At 44.1% G+C, this 16,751-nt stretch overlaps 1 long non-coding RNA gene across 1 annotated transcript in view; it reads right to left on the bottom strand.

Annotated features, from left to right (window-relative positions):
* Positions 1-10,373: 10,373 nt before the first annotated feature.
* The window catches only part of LOC130357951 (uncharacterized), a 61,967-nt gene continuing 55,589 nt past the window's right edge, over positions 10,374-16,751 (bottom strand). Inside the window, exon 3 of the long non-coding RNA XR_008889335.1 lies at positions 10,374-11,571. This is a non-coding gene — a long non-coding RNA (uncharacterized LOC130357951). The remainder of the gene's footprint in view (positions 11,572-16,751) is intronic.

Here is a 16,751-nt window from a genome sequence, read left to right as displayed (position 1 = left end):
GGCAAAACTCCCATGGAAAATTACATAGTTGATGCAGAGTCTGGTTTTAATCCAAAGGGCATAAATCACCTAACATTCCTAAATTGTTTGGAATAACGTGCTTTAAAACATCAGGTATGATGTTGTATCGATCAGGTAGTGTAAGGGTTACGCCCGCTTCGCAGTGACAGACCAAACTCCCCGTTTAACACACCGCAAACAACCGCAAACAGTCCATTTGCACAACCGCAAACTCCCCATTTGCACATGGATACCAAGCTAGCCATGTCCCGTTCCTTGTCCTCACTGATGTCATTTAAGGTCTCTTCCTCCACCCAGCCACATACAACACCAAGGGTCCCCGAAAGGTGACAACAAGCCCCCTGGGACGCCTGCTATGTTTGGTCTTCCACCTCCTCAAAGCCACCTTCCTCCTCTGACTCCTCTTCTTCAGACTCCTCTCTCTGCATTATTATAAGGTGTGTTAAGTAGTACTATTCCTATCAGTTTAATCCCTGTTACGTCCCTTGGCATCAATTTTAGGAACCGGGAGATGGAAAAAGATGCTTGGTCGGGCCTCCTACTTCAAATTTGGGGCACTGCGCGTGCAATCTAATGTGCCACCAGATAGGAGTGGTATGTTAAGTAGTACTATTCTTATCAGTTTAATCCCTGTTACGTCCCCTATCAGGGGAGGTGTATAGGGCTTTCGCTTCATCTGGGCCAATATGGATAGAGTCAAGAGGACTGTGATGTATAAGGAGCCCCACAAGGGTGGGGAAAGGAATCCCCGATATCCCCACTCTGCTGAGGGCCTCCTTTGCATGTGTAAGCGTGCAGCGAACTCTTGTTGAAAAGACTGGCTTAGCGTGCAGGTCCATATCTCGCTTGTTCCTCATGCCCCTCTGGAGACAGCTGGGCTGGGACAGGTGGGACAACTCCATTCCTTACAACTGGAACACTCCCTGGTTCTATGGGGATGTTGTCCGGTTTGTGAGGGAGCACCAGCTGGAGGGTCTGGAAGCTGTGGAAGACAAAGACAATCTACAAGCTCATCCGAGGTAAAGACTTGTTGGAGCTTGTTCCGGGGCTCCCCACCGCCACGGCAGAGACTGTTTGGACTAATGTGGCTTCAAAGCGGCTTACCAATGGACATAAGGACTTTTCGTGGATGGTCATTAAAGGGGTACTCTGGCGCTAAGACATCTTATCCTCTATCAAAAGGATAGGGGATAAGATGCCTGATCGTGAGGGTCCCGCCGCTGGGGACCCCCGTGATCGCTCTGGGTCTGATTACTGGCGATCACGGGGACGGAGCATAGTTATGTCACAGCCCGTCCCCTTGTGACGTCACGCTCCGCCCCCTCAATGAAAGCCTATGGAGGGGGTGTGAGAGCTGTCACTCAGCTATCAGGCATCTTATCCCCTATCCTTTGGATAAGGGGATAAGATGTCTTAGCACCGGAGTACCCCTTTAAGGGAGGATTGTCTCTCAGGTCGTTCATGCATGCCCGCGACCTGTGCATAACCCAGTACTGCCCCCGGTGCCCCTTCATGGAGGAAACATCTTTGCATGTGTTTTGGCAGTGCCCCTTTGCACAGGGTATGTTTGATGCCTGGAACACGAAGTCAGAGAGTTTGTACCCAGTTCGTACCATTCGGTGCTTTACGCTTTGCATCATGGCCGTGTAAGAACGCCTGAAATGGCCACACACCTTCCTGGCCTGCTCAGGATGTCCTGTAAGCCTGGGTACTTATGCACAAAGCGTTGTACGATCAGATTACACACATGTACCATGCACGGCACATGTGTCAACTTGCCCAAATTCAATGCCGCCAACAAATTTCTTCCGTTGTCACAAACCACTTTGCCGATCTCCAGTTGTTGCGGAGTCAGCCACTGATCCACCTGTGCGATCAGGGCGGACAGGAGTGCCAGTGCGGTGTCACTCTCTGCTTTCAGGCAAGTCCACCCCAAGACGGCGTGACACTGCCGTATCCGGGATGTGGAATAGTACCTGGGAAGCTGGGGGGGGGGGGGGGGGGATGCCATTGATGTGGAGCAAGACGCAGCAGCAGAAGAGGACTCAGCCGAGGACGTTATGGAAGAGGATGGAGTAGAGGAGGTGGCAGCAGGCCTGCCTGCAAGTCGTGGCGGTGTCACCAACTCCTCTGCAGAGCCACGCATTTCATGCTTGGCAGCCGTCAGCAGCTTTACCCAATGTGCAGTGTAGGTGATATACCTACCCTGACCATGCTTTGCAGACCAGGTATCACTGGTCAGATGGACCCTTGCCCCAACACTGGGGGGCAGACCCGCGGGAGGTGATCACGGCCGTCCTCCCGTGGTTCTGGCCGCTCCAGGCGTAGCAGAACTGCTGGGTCCTCCCGGAGGAAGCGGAGATATGATTCTAGGAGTAGGGAGCGCTCCCGCAGATCCCGCTCATCCCGCTGGCGATCGCCCTCTTCCTCCCGGGACAGTTCTAGTGGCTTCAGTTGGTATGGGGCTTGCTGAGCGATGTTTTATGCCCCTGATCGAGTCATCCATGGCGGCTGCCACATGGGTTGGACACGGTAAGGCATGGGCTGAGTGGTGTGCGTTGATAGCTGGAAGGGAGGTGGCAGTTAATTTGGCTGATCGCCTAGCGGTCACAGTAGACTATTTGCTTTCTTTACAAGAGTCTCAGGTTTCTGCGATAGTTGCCCGACGACGCTTGTCCGGCGTTAGTTTTTTATTTTAAGCTTTTTGGTTGGGAAGATGTTACTAAGCGCTTCTCCAGCATGCTTTGAAAGGCTGGCAGCGCACTCATGTGCGGCGGGACACTCGTCGGCCGGTTTATTTTTCCGTTAGGCCTGCTTTTGGATGCAACGGAACAGGGCTGTTCTTCCGTCTTTGAATTGCGTTTGTATTCTGCCGCTTTTTGCGTTATGTTTTTTGGCGCTTTGAGAATTGGGGAGTTAGTTCCTGCCTCTAAGAGCGGGATGGGTGGTTTGTTGTGGGAGGATGTAGTGTGCTCCAACAGTGTGCTGCAGCTGCGTGTTAGGCGTTCTAAGACGGACCAGGTGGGGCAAGGCGCGTGGGTGCGTGTGTTAGTGGTTGGTGGGGTTACCTGCCCCGTGCAGACAGTTTTGGAATTTTTGGCGGTCAGGGAGTCTGGTGCACATTTTTTTGCGCATGCTGATGTGTTGCTCCTAACCCGTTTTCAATCTCAAGTTGTGTTTAAGCGTTGTTTGGGGTTGGTAGGTGCCCCTGTGGTGGAGTATGGTACCATGCTGGGGCATGCTGGGAGTTGTAGTTCTGCAACATCTGAAGGGCCAGATATTGCAGAACTACACGCCCAGCATCCCTGACTGTCTGGCCATGCTGGGAATTGTAGTTTTGCAACATCTGGAGGGCTACAGTTTGGAGGCCACCATATAGTGGTCTCCAAACTGTGCCACTTCAGATGTTGCAAAACTACAACTCCCAGCATGTCTCAGACAGTCAATGCATGCTGGGAGTTGTAGTTTTGCAACATCTGGAGGGTCACAGTTTGGAGACCACTGTGTAGTGGTCTCTAAACTGTGGTCCCCCAGATGTTGCAAAACTACATTTTTCAGCATGCACTGACTGTCTGGGCATGCTGGGAGTTGTAGTTTTGCAACATCTGAAGTGGCACAGTTTGGAGACCACTATATGTGGTCTCCAAACTGTAGCCCTCCAGATGTTGCAAAACTACAATTCCCAGCATGGCCAGACAGTCAGGGATTCTGGGCGTGTAGTTCTGCAATATCAGGCCCTTCAGATGTTGCAGAACTACAACTCCCAGCATGCCTGTACAGTCTAGGCAGGCTTGGAGTTCTAGTTTTGCAACATCTGGAGGGCTACAGTTTGGAGGCCACTACTTAGCGGTCTCCAAACTGTTCTTCCCCAGTTGTTGCATAACTACAACTCCTAGCATGCCCAGACTGTCCAGGCATGCTGGGAGTTGTAGTTCTGCAACATCTGAAGGGCCAGAAATTGCAGAACTACACGCCCAGCATCCCTGACTGTCTGGCCGTGCTGGGAATTGTAGTTTTGCAACAGCTGTAGGCACACTGGTTGGGAAACACTGAGCTAGAGTCTGTTTCCTAACTCAGTGATTCCAACCTGTGTGCCTCCAGCTGTTGCAAAACTACAACTCCCTGAGTGCACTGACAGACCGTACATGCTGGGAGTTGTAGTCTTGCAACAGCTGGAGGCACATGGGTTGGAATCACTGAGCTAGAGTCTGTTTTCTAACTCAGTGGTTCCCCACCAGTGTGCCTACAGCTGTTGTAAAACTACAACTCCCAGCATGTACGGTCTGTCAGTGCATTCTGGGAGTTGTCATTTTGCCACAGCTGAAGGTTTGGGGCGCCCCCCCCCCATGTGAATGTACAGGGTACATTCACACGGGCGGGTTTATAGTGGGTTTCCTTCAAGGAAACTTACTGTGAACCCCTGCCTGTGTGAATGTACCCTAAAAACACTACACTACACTAACAAATAATAAAAAGTAAAACATTACACATACGCCCCCTTACACGTCGCCCCCCCAATAAAAATGAAAAATGTCTCATACGGCAGTGTTTCCTAAACGGCGCCTCCAGCTGTTGCAAAACCACAACTCCCAGTGTTGCCGGACAGCCATAGACTGTCCTGGCAGGCTGGGAGTCTTGCAACAGCTGGAGGCACCCTGTTTGGGAAACACTGCTGTAGGGTTTTGGTGGAGACAAGCCCCATCCTTGGTCCACCCCTATTGCAAATTCCTAATTTAGGCCTCAAATGCGCATGGCACTCTCTCACTTCAGAGCCCTGTCGTATTTAAAGGCAACAGTTTTGGGCCACATATGGGGTATCGCCGTACTCGGGAGAAATTGCGTTACAAATTTTGGGGGGATTTTTCTCCCATTACCCTTTGTAGAAATGGTAAATTTGGGGAAAAAACTGCACTTTAGTGAAAATTTTTTTTTTTCATTTACACATCCAAATTTAACGAAAAGTCGTCAATCACCTGTGGGGTGTAAAGGCTCAGCGGACCCCTTTTTATGTGCCTTGAGGGGTGTAGTTTTCAAAATAGTATGCCATGTGTTTTTTTTTTTTTTTGCTGTTCTGGCACCATAGGGCTTCCTAAATGAGACATTGCCCCCAAAAACCATTTCAGCAAAATTCACTCTCCAAAATCCCATTGTCGCTCCTTCTCTTCTGAGCCCTCTAGTGCACCCATGGAGCACTTTACATCCACATATGAGGTATTTCCTTACTCGAGAGAAATTGGGTTACAAATTGTGGGGGGCTTTTTCTCCTATTACCCCTTGTAAAATTTCAAAAACTGGGTCTACAAGGACATGCGAGTGTAAAAAATGAAGATTTTGAATTTTCTCCTTCACTTTGCTGCTATTCCTGTGAAACACCTAAAGGGTTAACAAACTTTCTGAATGTCATTTTGAATACTTTGAGGGGTGCAGTTTTTATAATGTGGTAATTTATGGGGTATTTCTAATATGAAGGCCCTTCAAATCCACTTCAAAACTGAACTGGTCCCTGAAAAATTCAGATTTTGAAAATTTTGTGAAAAATGGGAAAATTGCTTCTGAACTTTTAAGCCCTCTGATGTTTTCCAAAAGTAAAAACATGTCAACTTTATGATGCCAACATAAAGTAGACATATTGTATTTGTGAATCTGTATATAATTTATTTGGAATGTCTGTTTTCCTTACAAGCAGAGAGCTTTAAAGTTAGAAAAATGCAAAATGTTCTATTTTTTCATCAAATTTTGGAATTTTTCACCAAGAAATTATGCAAGTATCGACAAAAATTTACCACTAACATAAAGTAGAATATGTCACGAAAAAACAAACAAACAATCTCGGAATCAGAATGAAAATTAAAAGCATCCCAGCGTTATTAATGCTCAAAGTGACAGTGGTCAGAATTGCAAAAAATGCTCCCGTCCTTAGGGTTATAATGGGCTCCGTCCCCAAGGAGTTAAAAAATGGATAAAAAGTGATCAAAAAGTCAGATCAAAACAAATATGGTACCGATAAAAACTTCAGATCACGGCGCAAAAAATTTGCCCTGATACCGCCCTGTACGTGGAAAAATAAAAAAGTTATAGGGGTCAGAAAAGGACATTTTTAAACGTATACATTTTCCTGCATGTAGTTATGATTTTTTCCAGAAGAACGACAAAATTAAACCTATATAAGTAGGGTTCCATTTTAACCATATGGACCTACAGAATAATGATAAGGTCCCATTTCTACCGAAATATGCACTGCGTAGAAACGGAAGCCCCCAAAATTTACAAAATGGCGTTTTTTCTTCGATTTTGTCGCACAATGATTTTTTTTTCCGTTTCGCTGTTGATTTTTGGGTAAAATGACTAATGTCACTGCAAAGTAGAATTGGTGACGCAAAAAATAAGCCATAATATGGATTTTTAGGTGGAAAATTTAAAGGGTTATGATTTTTAAAAGGTAAGGAGGAAAAAAACGAAAATGCAAAAACTGAAAAACTCTGCATCCTTAAGGGGTTAAATGCAAGCTATTGTAACACCAGATATGAGTGGTGGCACTGGGCAAGTGGGCACAGATTACGCTGTGAGCCTGACACATGCTGCCAGGCAGGCAAATGCAATTAGATTACACAGGGGAAGAAAAAAAATGCAGACTGATGTTCTAGCCCTAAAAAGGGCTTTTTGGGGTGCTGTCCTTACAGCAGAGATCAGATGAGTCCTTCAGGACTTTAGTGGACACTGAATACTGTAGTTGATTGACAGAAAAAAAGGTTTCCACCGAAGTACCCCTTTTAACCAGTGGTTCACAACCAGGGTGCCTCCAGCTGTTGCAAAACACACATGTGAAGGTAACTGACTGCTATTATATTAGTCAAAAAAGTTTTTTTTTTAATGCAAGCTATTGTGACACCAGATATGAGTGGTGGCACTGGGCAAGTGGGCACAGTATACGCTGTGAGCCTGACATGCTGCCAGGCAGGCAAATGCAATTAGATTACACAGGGGAAGAAAAAAAATGCAGACTGATGTTCTAGCCTTAAAAAGGGCTTTTTGGGGTGCTGTCCTTACAGCAGAGATGAGATTAGTCCTTTAGGAGTGTAGTGGACTCTGAATAAACTAGCCTAGCTATAGCTTTCCCTATTAAATCAGCAGCAGGTTCCCTATCCCTCTTCTCACTAAACATGCAGCTTCAGAATGATTCTAAAATGGAGTCTGCAGAAGAGGTGGGAAGGTCTGGGAGGGATGGTCTGCTGCTGATTGGCTGGGATGTGTCTGCTGACTGTGAATAACAGGGTCAAAGTTTACTCAATGATGACGAATAGGGGGCAGATCGAACATCGCATATGTTCGCACGGCGCGGCGAATGCGAACAAGCTATGTTCGCCGGGAACCGTTCGCCGCCGAACAATTAGCGACATCTCTATACTTTACCCATAAGAAATAGACCCTAGTGGCAAGTGATTGGCTACAAAGGCATCTCCACATTGATTTATCTTCTGCCTGACCTGGTACTTTGGGGTACTCTAATAGGTTAGTTTAACCCTGGTAGAAAGCGAGATCAAGGAAAGATGAACTCACACATACTATAAATATATATTTAAGGGACAGACTATTGAAATTCGTGCTTGGAAAACCTATGTAATAAATACCACCATTCCAACACACTAATCATATCTTTGAGAATATGCCATTGCGGCTAAACAAGACATATCCAACATGTCCTCTTGGCATAAGTGCATAAAGCACAGTGTAAAGCTTTAGTGTTCCGATCTTGCATACAGTCTAAAGTCTACTGGTGTATGCATTTGTTTCCAATAAGATTATTATAATGAGTCTCATTTCCAACAATTAGATTTTAATTAGGAAGGAGATGGTAGTGTCTACCAGTTAGATTAAGATGTATGGCGGGCTGGAGTTCCTTTCACTTATATCAACAGTTCATTTATGTAGTTATTTAGTCTCATAAAGAAATAATTATATGCATGGGAGTTCAAAACCTTTGGAGGAAAAGGGAGGAAAAATTGGTAATTGTATTTCAATGTATATTTTTGAGTGCTGTAGGCTGTAAGCAGAAAGTCTGGTCCTTTTCAGGGTCTATTCAAACATAATTCCCATCATGATTTAACCTTCAGCAGACATGGAAAGATACACAATGCCAATTAAACCAAGGCAAAACAGTTCACCCTCCCGAGAGAAAAACAATGGCTACAGCAGAATAAGAATTCACAGTGTAGGGGTGTACAATGTACCAGACATGGTAAAACAGATCCTTTTGTATCAGTTTGTCCCATAGAACAGCATAGGACAAGGGAAGATAATTAGCAAGTCTGACAATTTGGGATATGGCAAATCATTTTCCTGGTAGTTATATGTAATATTTGATATGAGAAGGATGCACCTACAGTCCTCCTTTTTCTCTTGTGGGACAGCTTGGACAGAATCAAATTGTAAAAAAAGGAGGGTGCACATCATTGGAAAGCACTCTGTGTGAGAGACTGCAGCCCCTACACTACACCACTAACCGAAAATGCCTTATATTATTGACAATTTTTTTTTTTTGCTGTTAATAAGATTCTGTGACACTGGAAAGTGGTTGTCTCCTCTCAGCACACTCTTGGCAGTCACATTCACCAGGTCTCTTTCCATGCTCTGTATTTGGGGGCCACCATGTTGCTTCCTCCTTCATAGCTGCTCCTACTGTGTCCAATAGGGGGCAGGCACATTCTTTTTCTGTTCCTCTGAATGTGTGCACACCCAAAACCTGTCCTCCACTACCAGGTCCCTGAGCATCATTGTGTTTTTTTCCATCGCAAAGGTGTGCTGTGTATTCTGATCCTGCTATTCCATGTATGATGCCTACCTGTCAATCCTGCCTGACCCTTCGCTCCTGTATTGTCTCTGTTACCTATCTGTGTTCTGTTGCCCACCTAGAATGCTAACAATTGTGGGGTTCCCCCTATTTTCATAATCAGCAAGATACAAACCCAGCAGAAGCGGCCTCACTACCATGGTGTTTTTGGCCCTCCCAAGTCTAAATAATGCCCGATTGTTACTGCCTAGGCACAGGAGCACCATTTTTGATGCTCCTGGCCTATTGGTACTAGCTCATTCTGGCACCCCTGTGGCTGTGAGTAATTTTTTGCAACCGCCACAGGCAAAAAAAGGTTTGCCCTTTTGATATAGGACTTCTTTGTGGCTCTAATCCATCATGTTTAGTTGCTTTTACAAAAACTATACTGCATGTGTGGTGTCCCGGCACAGGACCTAGTCCTGTACCATCCTTAAGTCCCCTCAGCAAGAGTCCCTTGAGTTCATAGGGCTCTCCTGCAGGGTCCCTTGTTCACCTTCTTATTGTTCTATTTAAATGCATTGTATATATTGTGTATGCATTGTCAATATGTATAAAGTTTGTACAAATGTATAAAAGTGTTAGTCATGTGAACCACTGTTATGTGACATACCCAGAGTTCCTTGGGTACAGAACCTACAGGCTTAGCAACCAATGGGCTTTAGTCCAGCCCCCTAGTATATAAGGGGCTGTAGTCTCTCAGTTAACTCTCTTATCTCCTGGATCTAAAGCAAGCATAAAGTCATGTATACTGCAAATTCATCTCATCTAGGCCAAAGCCTAAGGAACAGCAGCCACTTCTAAAACATGAGTTACAATTCTCTCTACAAATCCAGTGACTACTACTCAGCTAAGAAATGTATTAGTAGCACAGTGGCCTGCCTAAATATCTCAATAACTACAAGTCCAAGTAAGCCTGCGAGGTATCCTGTGTTCCGGATGCCTCTGAAGGAACTGCATAATTGTAAAGACTGTACCCTAAGCATTTCAAGTAAAATTTCCAGTTTATTAAGAATCCTTGCTGTGGACATTGCTTTATTACAAAACCGTTTTTGGGTTAGTTGACGGCGGTTACCATACCGGAATAACCACATCTTGGCGTCATGAACACTAAGAGGTTAACAACATCTTGCCCCCAGGGTTAATACCACCAGACCCTGTTACATACTGCAACACCCCAGTCACCACACACGTCCCTAAACACCCTCCGCACTAGCATTCAGCTAAATGAAGAAGCTAAGGCTAGACTACTAATTCAGTCATTCAGTAATAATTAGGATATGGGTATTAACTGCCAATAAATTGAATGGCAGAAAATCCTGACTGAGCTATGAAACCCCACCTGGAATCAAATAAAAACCTAAATAATTTTGTACATTCTGATCACATTAACAAAAAGTGGGTGGATAATGCTGGAATTCTGTTTTTATATAGCGTGTATCACAAGCACAGATTTTTATTTTTTTAACTATCTTTTATTTCTTGTGGTAGAGTTCTGCCAAGAATAACACTGCGTTGAAAAAACAGAAACTACAGAACATTGTTTTAGAAAATGTTTATTTTTTAGAAGCAGTGGGATTAATGAATTCATTTAACCTGTATCCAGGAAAATGTTTAGCTCCAGCTTGCGTAACTAAACACTTTTTACTGTAGCATGTTATCAACTGTGACATGTTTTGGATCTGAATACACACATGGTCACCAAACACCATTGTGAGATTGGCCCCTTCTCCTAACTTTGGATATATATGTGGAACAGCAAAGTGCATATTAGTCTGTTCTCAAAGCAACCTTTTTAGTGTCAGAAGTTCTTAAAAGCAGCTTTTTCTCTTGTTACTGTGCACGATTAGTGTCGACTTCTTCACCAAGTTTTTTCTCTCTTCTTGCAATGCCAAAGAATCCAGTAAAACATTCGCTTGTTGGACCTTTCTCCACAGACAGGATTCATTAGTTTAACAATGCACAGATGTACCCAAGACAGGTTGTGTCACAAAAGAACGCTCTGGCGGAAGGTTCATAAAAGCCAAAAAAGCACAAAAACCCCACACACAATTTAGTTTTACAAGTCTATGGCAAACCAGTGTCATTCCTTGGGAAAGGCGTGCAAGGCGAAATTCAATATATCAGGCTCAAATTTGCAGTAAACTTGGCTACACCCATACTTGTCTCAAACACATATCTCCAAAGGAAATAAAATACATGGATGTCAAAAAATCAGTCACCTGCATTTTGCATTGTTCCTACATTGAAGCTGAAAAGTTCATCAGAAGGGCTACGGCTGACATACAGTACAGTATGCTCAGGTGCCTATTCATTTTATATGGGCATTAAAACACAAATGAAGTCAAGTATGTACTGAGGAACTGTGGTAAGTACTCTCCTTACGGAGACAATATTGCCCCAGTGGAGTGCTAATGGCCTTTGAATCTCCACACACCAGAAATGGTGTCTCTGGAGAGTACTTACCCCTTTTGCCTAGGTGAAAGGCCTCTCACCAGCCAAGCCAGAACAACTCGCTCTCTACTGACGAGGAGCGACACCCCGAAACAATTGTCTGCAAATGGGTCCTCTTCCTTTCTGGAGAAAATTCTGGCTTGGCATTAAATACCAATCAGTTTTGGAGACTCCGTAACTGGAGCTAAAGCTGATGTTTAGGGAATGCTACCTGTTAAGGTGTTGTGATGAGCTGCTTTAAATATTCTTTTTCTGAGGAACTGCAGCACCTAAAATGCAAGAAAGCAACTGTGAGGTCGCTAAATATTAATGAAAAAAATATACTGCAGCATATAAGAGTTTTTTCGTGTTTGCAGGCTATGCTTTTAACCCAGTCCTTTAAGCCCACCGTCAGTCCAGTATTACATTTTTTCCTTGTTCTAATGAAGTAACTAAAACAAACTGGACTGTTTATAGGCCTTGTGGACTAGGTTGCGGACCTCTGTTTTAAAGTGTACTTGCCGTTAACAAAAACGTTTGCTTTAATGTAGAAAATACTATTATATGCATATTTGTAATATATATTGATTTAAAAAAAATATTTTTTTGAGTTAAAAATACAGTCTCTCCAACTATTGCCTGTGTATCTTTATGAGGAGTCCAAATACAGGAAGTGGGGGCAGGACAAGCAGGGTTCTGTGCAGTCTCCAGGCTTGTTAATCATTTTGCTGTGTGAGCCAGGAGCATTTCACATAGCCTTAGTGCACAGAGCCCTGCTTGTCCTCAGGTGTACAGAGCCCTGCTTGTCCTCAGTGTACAGAGCCCTGCTTGTCCTCAGTGTACAGAGCCCTGCTTGTCCTCATTGCACAGAGCCTTGCTTGTCCTCAGTGTACAGTGCCCTGCTTGTCCTCAGGTGTACAGAGCCCTGCTTGTCCTCAGTGTACAGAGCCCTGCTTGTCCTCAGTGCACAGAGCCCTGCTTGTCCTCAGTGCACAGAGCCCTGCTTGTCCTCAGTGCACAGAGCCCTGCTTGTCCTCAGTGCACAGAGCCCTGCTTGTCCTCAGTGTACAGAGCCCTGCTTGTCCTCATTCCACAGAGCCTTGCTTGTCCTCAGGTGTACAGTGCCCTGCTTGTCCTCAGGTGTACAGAGCCCTGCTTGTCCTCAGTGTACAGAGCCCTGCTTGTCCTCAGTGTACAGAGCCCTGCTTGTACTCAGTGTACAGAGCCCTGCTTGTCCTCAGTGTACAGAGCCCTGCTTGTCCTCAGTGCACAGAGCACTGCTTGTCCTCAGTGCACAGAGCCCTGCTTGTCCTCAGTGCACAGAGCCCTGCTTGTCCTCAGTGCACAGAGCCCTGCTTGTCCTCAGTGTACAGAGCCCTGCTTGTCCTCATTGCACAGAGCCTTGCTTGTCCTCAGGTGTACAGTGCCCTGCTTGTCCTCAGGTGTACAGAGCCCTGCTTGTCCTCAGTGTACAGAGCCCTGCTTGTCCTCAGTGTACAGAGCCCTGCTTGTCCTCAGTGTACAGAGGCCTGCTTGTCCTCAGTGCATACAGTCCTGCTTGTCTTCAGTATGAAGAACCCTGCTTGTCCTCAGTGTACAGAGCCCTGCTTGTCCTCAGTGCATAGAGCCCTGCTTGTCCTCAGTGTACAGAGCCCTGCTTGTCCTGTACAGAGCCCTGCTTGTCCTCAGTGCATAGAGCCCTGCTTGTCCTCAGTGTACAGAGCCCTGCTTGTCCTCAGTGTACAGAGCCCTGCTTGTCCTCAGTGCAAAGAGCCCTGCTTGTCCTCAGTGTACAGAGCCCTGCTTGTCCTCAGTGTACAGAGCCCTGCTTGTCCTCAATGCAGAGAGCCCTGCTTGTCCTCAGTGTACAGAGCCCTGCTTGTCCTCAGTGCACAGAGCATTGCTTGTCCTCAATGTACAGAGCCCTGCTTGTCCACCCTCACTTCCTGTATTGGACTCCTTACAGAGACACACAGGCAATAGCTGTAGGGACAAAAATATACACATTGTTAACCAATGTTTATTGCAAGTATACATATAATGGTATTATGTACATTATTTAAAAGTTTTTGTTAAAGGGGTAATCCAGGGAAAACCTTTTTTTTTTTATATATCAACTGGATCCAGCAAGTTAAACAGATTTGTAAATTACTTCTATTAAAAAAAATTCTTAATCCTTTCAGCACTTATGAGCTGCTGAAGTTGAGTTGTTCTTTTCTAAGTGCTCTCTGAGATGACACGTGTCTCGGGAACCGCCCAGTTTAGAAGCAAATCCCCATAGCAAACCTCTTCTACTCTGTGCAGTTCCCGAGACAAGCAGAGATGTCAGCAGAGAGCACTGTTGCCAGACAGAAAACAACAACTCAACTTCAGCAGCTGATAATTATTGAAAGGATTAAGATTTTTTAATAGAAGTAATTTACAAATCTTAGCATATGATCCAGATAATAAATATGGTATTTTTAATGATATAAGTCACAGGTATATATATGTCACTAATACCTGTCCCTGCAGGGCCCTTGCAAGGGACATAGAAATCAGTGCATGAAATTCAGTGCATAAGTATAATACAAATACTCATAAAAAAATAAAATATATAAAAAATATATATTAAAAAATATATTAAAAACTTGCATCCATATGAAAAAATATTGTGCTAGCAGCAGTTCAATGTTCTCATGATAGAGTTCCAGTAGCTAAGTACACAGTTCAATTGTTTGCGATCCTTGTGTGGAATAGACAGTAGCAATCGTTGGTGGTACAGTATGTATCACATTTATAAGAATAACGATACGAGGTCTGGTGCACGGCACCACTCACCACTCCTGAAGCCGTCTATGGGGCTGGTTGTACGGGCTGACACGGAGATGTCAGGTCTCCGGAGGTGCCCGGTGTCTTAGTAGCAGCGCAGATCTCCTTCTCCTGTAGGTCACACAGAAAACACCACCCTAACACGGGTTTCGTGTTACGCTTGATCATAGGGTCACGGTCACGGTCCGTGACCCTATGATCAAGCGTAACACGAAACCCGTGTTAGGGTGGCGTTTTCTGTGTGACCTACAGGAGAAGGAGATCTGCGCTGCTACTAAGACACCGGGCACCTCCGGAGACCTGACATCTCCGTGTCAGCCCGTACAACCAGCCCCATAGACGGCTTCAGGAGTGGTGAGTGGTGCCGTGCACCAGACCTCGTATCGTTATTCTTATAAATGTGATACATACTGTACCACCAACGATTGCTACTGTCTATTCCACACAAGGATCGCAAACAATTGAACTGTGTACTTAGCTACTGGAACTCTATCATGAGAACATTGAACTGCTGCTAGCACAATATTTTTTCATATGGATGCAAGTTTTTAATATATTTTTTAATATATATTTTTTATATATTTTATTTTTTTATGAGTATTTGTATTATACTTATGCACTGAATTTCATGCACTGATTTCTATGTCCCTTGCAAGGGCCCTGCAGGGACAGGTATTAGTGACATATATATACCTGTGACTTATATCTTTAAAAATACCATATTTATTATCTGGATCATATGCTAATATTTCTGATACACCTTGAGGACTGGTCCTTAGTTGTTTTTCAACTATACCTATTTATTATTATTTTCCATAGGCCCTTGGGTGAGGGCAACACCAGTTAACCTCAGGTTCAAGTATCTTCTTTATTACTGAGTGAGCTACACTATCTTTCCTAATTTAATTTACAAATCTGTTTAACTTTCTAGAGCCAGTTGATATAAGAAAAAAAGTTTTTTCCTGGAATACCCCTATAACAACAGGTACACTTTAAGGACCAAGCCCATTTTAACCTTAAGGACCAGGCCAATTTTCTTTTGCGTTTTCGTTTTTTCCTCCTCGCCTTCTAAAATCCATAACTCCTTTATATTTCCATCTACAGACCCATATAAGGGCTTGTTTTTTGCATGACCAATTGTACTTTGTAACGAAACCTCTCATTTTACCATAAAATGTACGGTGAACCCCAAAACATTTTTTTAGGGAGGAAATTTAAATGAAAACCACAATTTTGCACATTTTGGAGGGTTTTGTATTCACACCATACACTTTACAGTAAAAATGACATGTGTTCTTTATTCTGTGGGTCAATACGATTAAAATGATACCCATGGCTAGATACTTTTATATTTTTGTACCGCTTAAAAAAAATCTAAAACTTTTTGTACAAAATCAGTAATCTATAATCGCTCTATTTTGATCACCTATAACTTTTTCATTTTTCCATATATAGGGCGGTATGAGGGCTCATTTTTTGCGCCGTCATCTGTACTTTTTATAGATACCATATTTGCATATATAAAACTTTTCAATCATTTTTTATTATTTTTTTTTTATAAAATGTGACAAAAAAGCAGCATTTTTGGACTTTTTTATTTTTTACGTTTATGCCATCTGGATTGATCACGGCATCTGAGGGGTTAATGGCGGACATCCACGTGATCGCGGATGTCGGCCATTATCGGCGGGTCCCCCGTTTCTACTAGCAGACAAAACCTGCCGTGTATGACGCGAGCATCGGGACAAACCAGGGCGTACATTTACGTCCGTGGTCGTTAAGGGGTTAAAAGATACTTTTGTACATGAATTTGGCTCATGGAAACCTATAGATAAATCACCTATGAATAGATACTGTTTAACAAAGTATGAATTAAGTAGGGTATGCATGTAACTAAAGTGCTATATATAAAAAAAAATTATACCAAACAAAATAAGGACTCTTGGAACAGATATATGTGACAAGATTGACAAAATATTATAAATAAGAAATCAAACAGGACACCATCCCAAGTTTGCCGTGAAGCTCCATTGCTGCTTTTTATGCCTCTGTTGTCTTTTATATATTAACAGACACAAACACATTTTGCATTTCTGTGCTATGATATCACTGTGTGCATTATTATTAAGATTCTACTGAGAAATTCCTCCATGTGTAAAATTACTGTGTTGTAGCTTAATTAAGTAGAGTATTCATCTAGAATGACATCCCTGTTTATTAACTTTATATTGTGACACTGTATGTAGTGTTGAATTAAGTGTCGTAGTAGGGTGAACGCATTGTCTGAATTATTTATTGGCTATGACATCACTATGCACCGTTGGTACCTTGTTTTTGAAGGGTTTGGAATACATGTGAGGTGTCTACTTCATGTTCCTTTAGAGCGTCGGGTGCAGCGCCAGAGGCTCGTTACGTCACAGCTGTCACGCCCCCTCTAATAGACTTGCATTGAGGGGGCATGGCCGTGACGTCACGAGCCTCCACCATGCATCGCCAGTCATCCGGCACGGAGCAAAGTTCGCCCCGTGCATCGGATGTTTTGGGTGCTGCAGCAAAGATTGTGGGGGTCCCCAGTGGTGGGACCCCTGCAATCAGACATCTTATCCCCTATCCTTTGGATAGGGGATAAGATGCCTCCACCATGCACCTGCTCGTGATG

The sequence above is a fragment of the Hyla sarda genome, chromosome 2, assembly GCF_029499605.1.
Source record: "Hyla sarda isolate aHylSar1 chromosome 2, aHylSar1.hap1, whole genome shotgun sequence".
Lineage (NCBI taxonomy): Eukaryota > Metazoa > Chordata > Amphibia > Anura > Hylidae > Hyla > Hyla sarda.
Note: the sequence above shows the minus strand (reverse complement) of the source record. Positions and strands in the feature narration are given on the sequence as shown.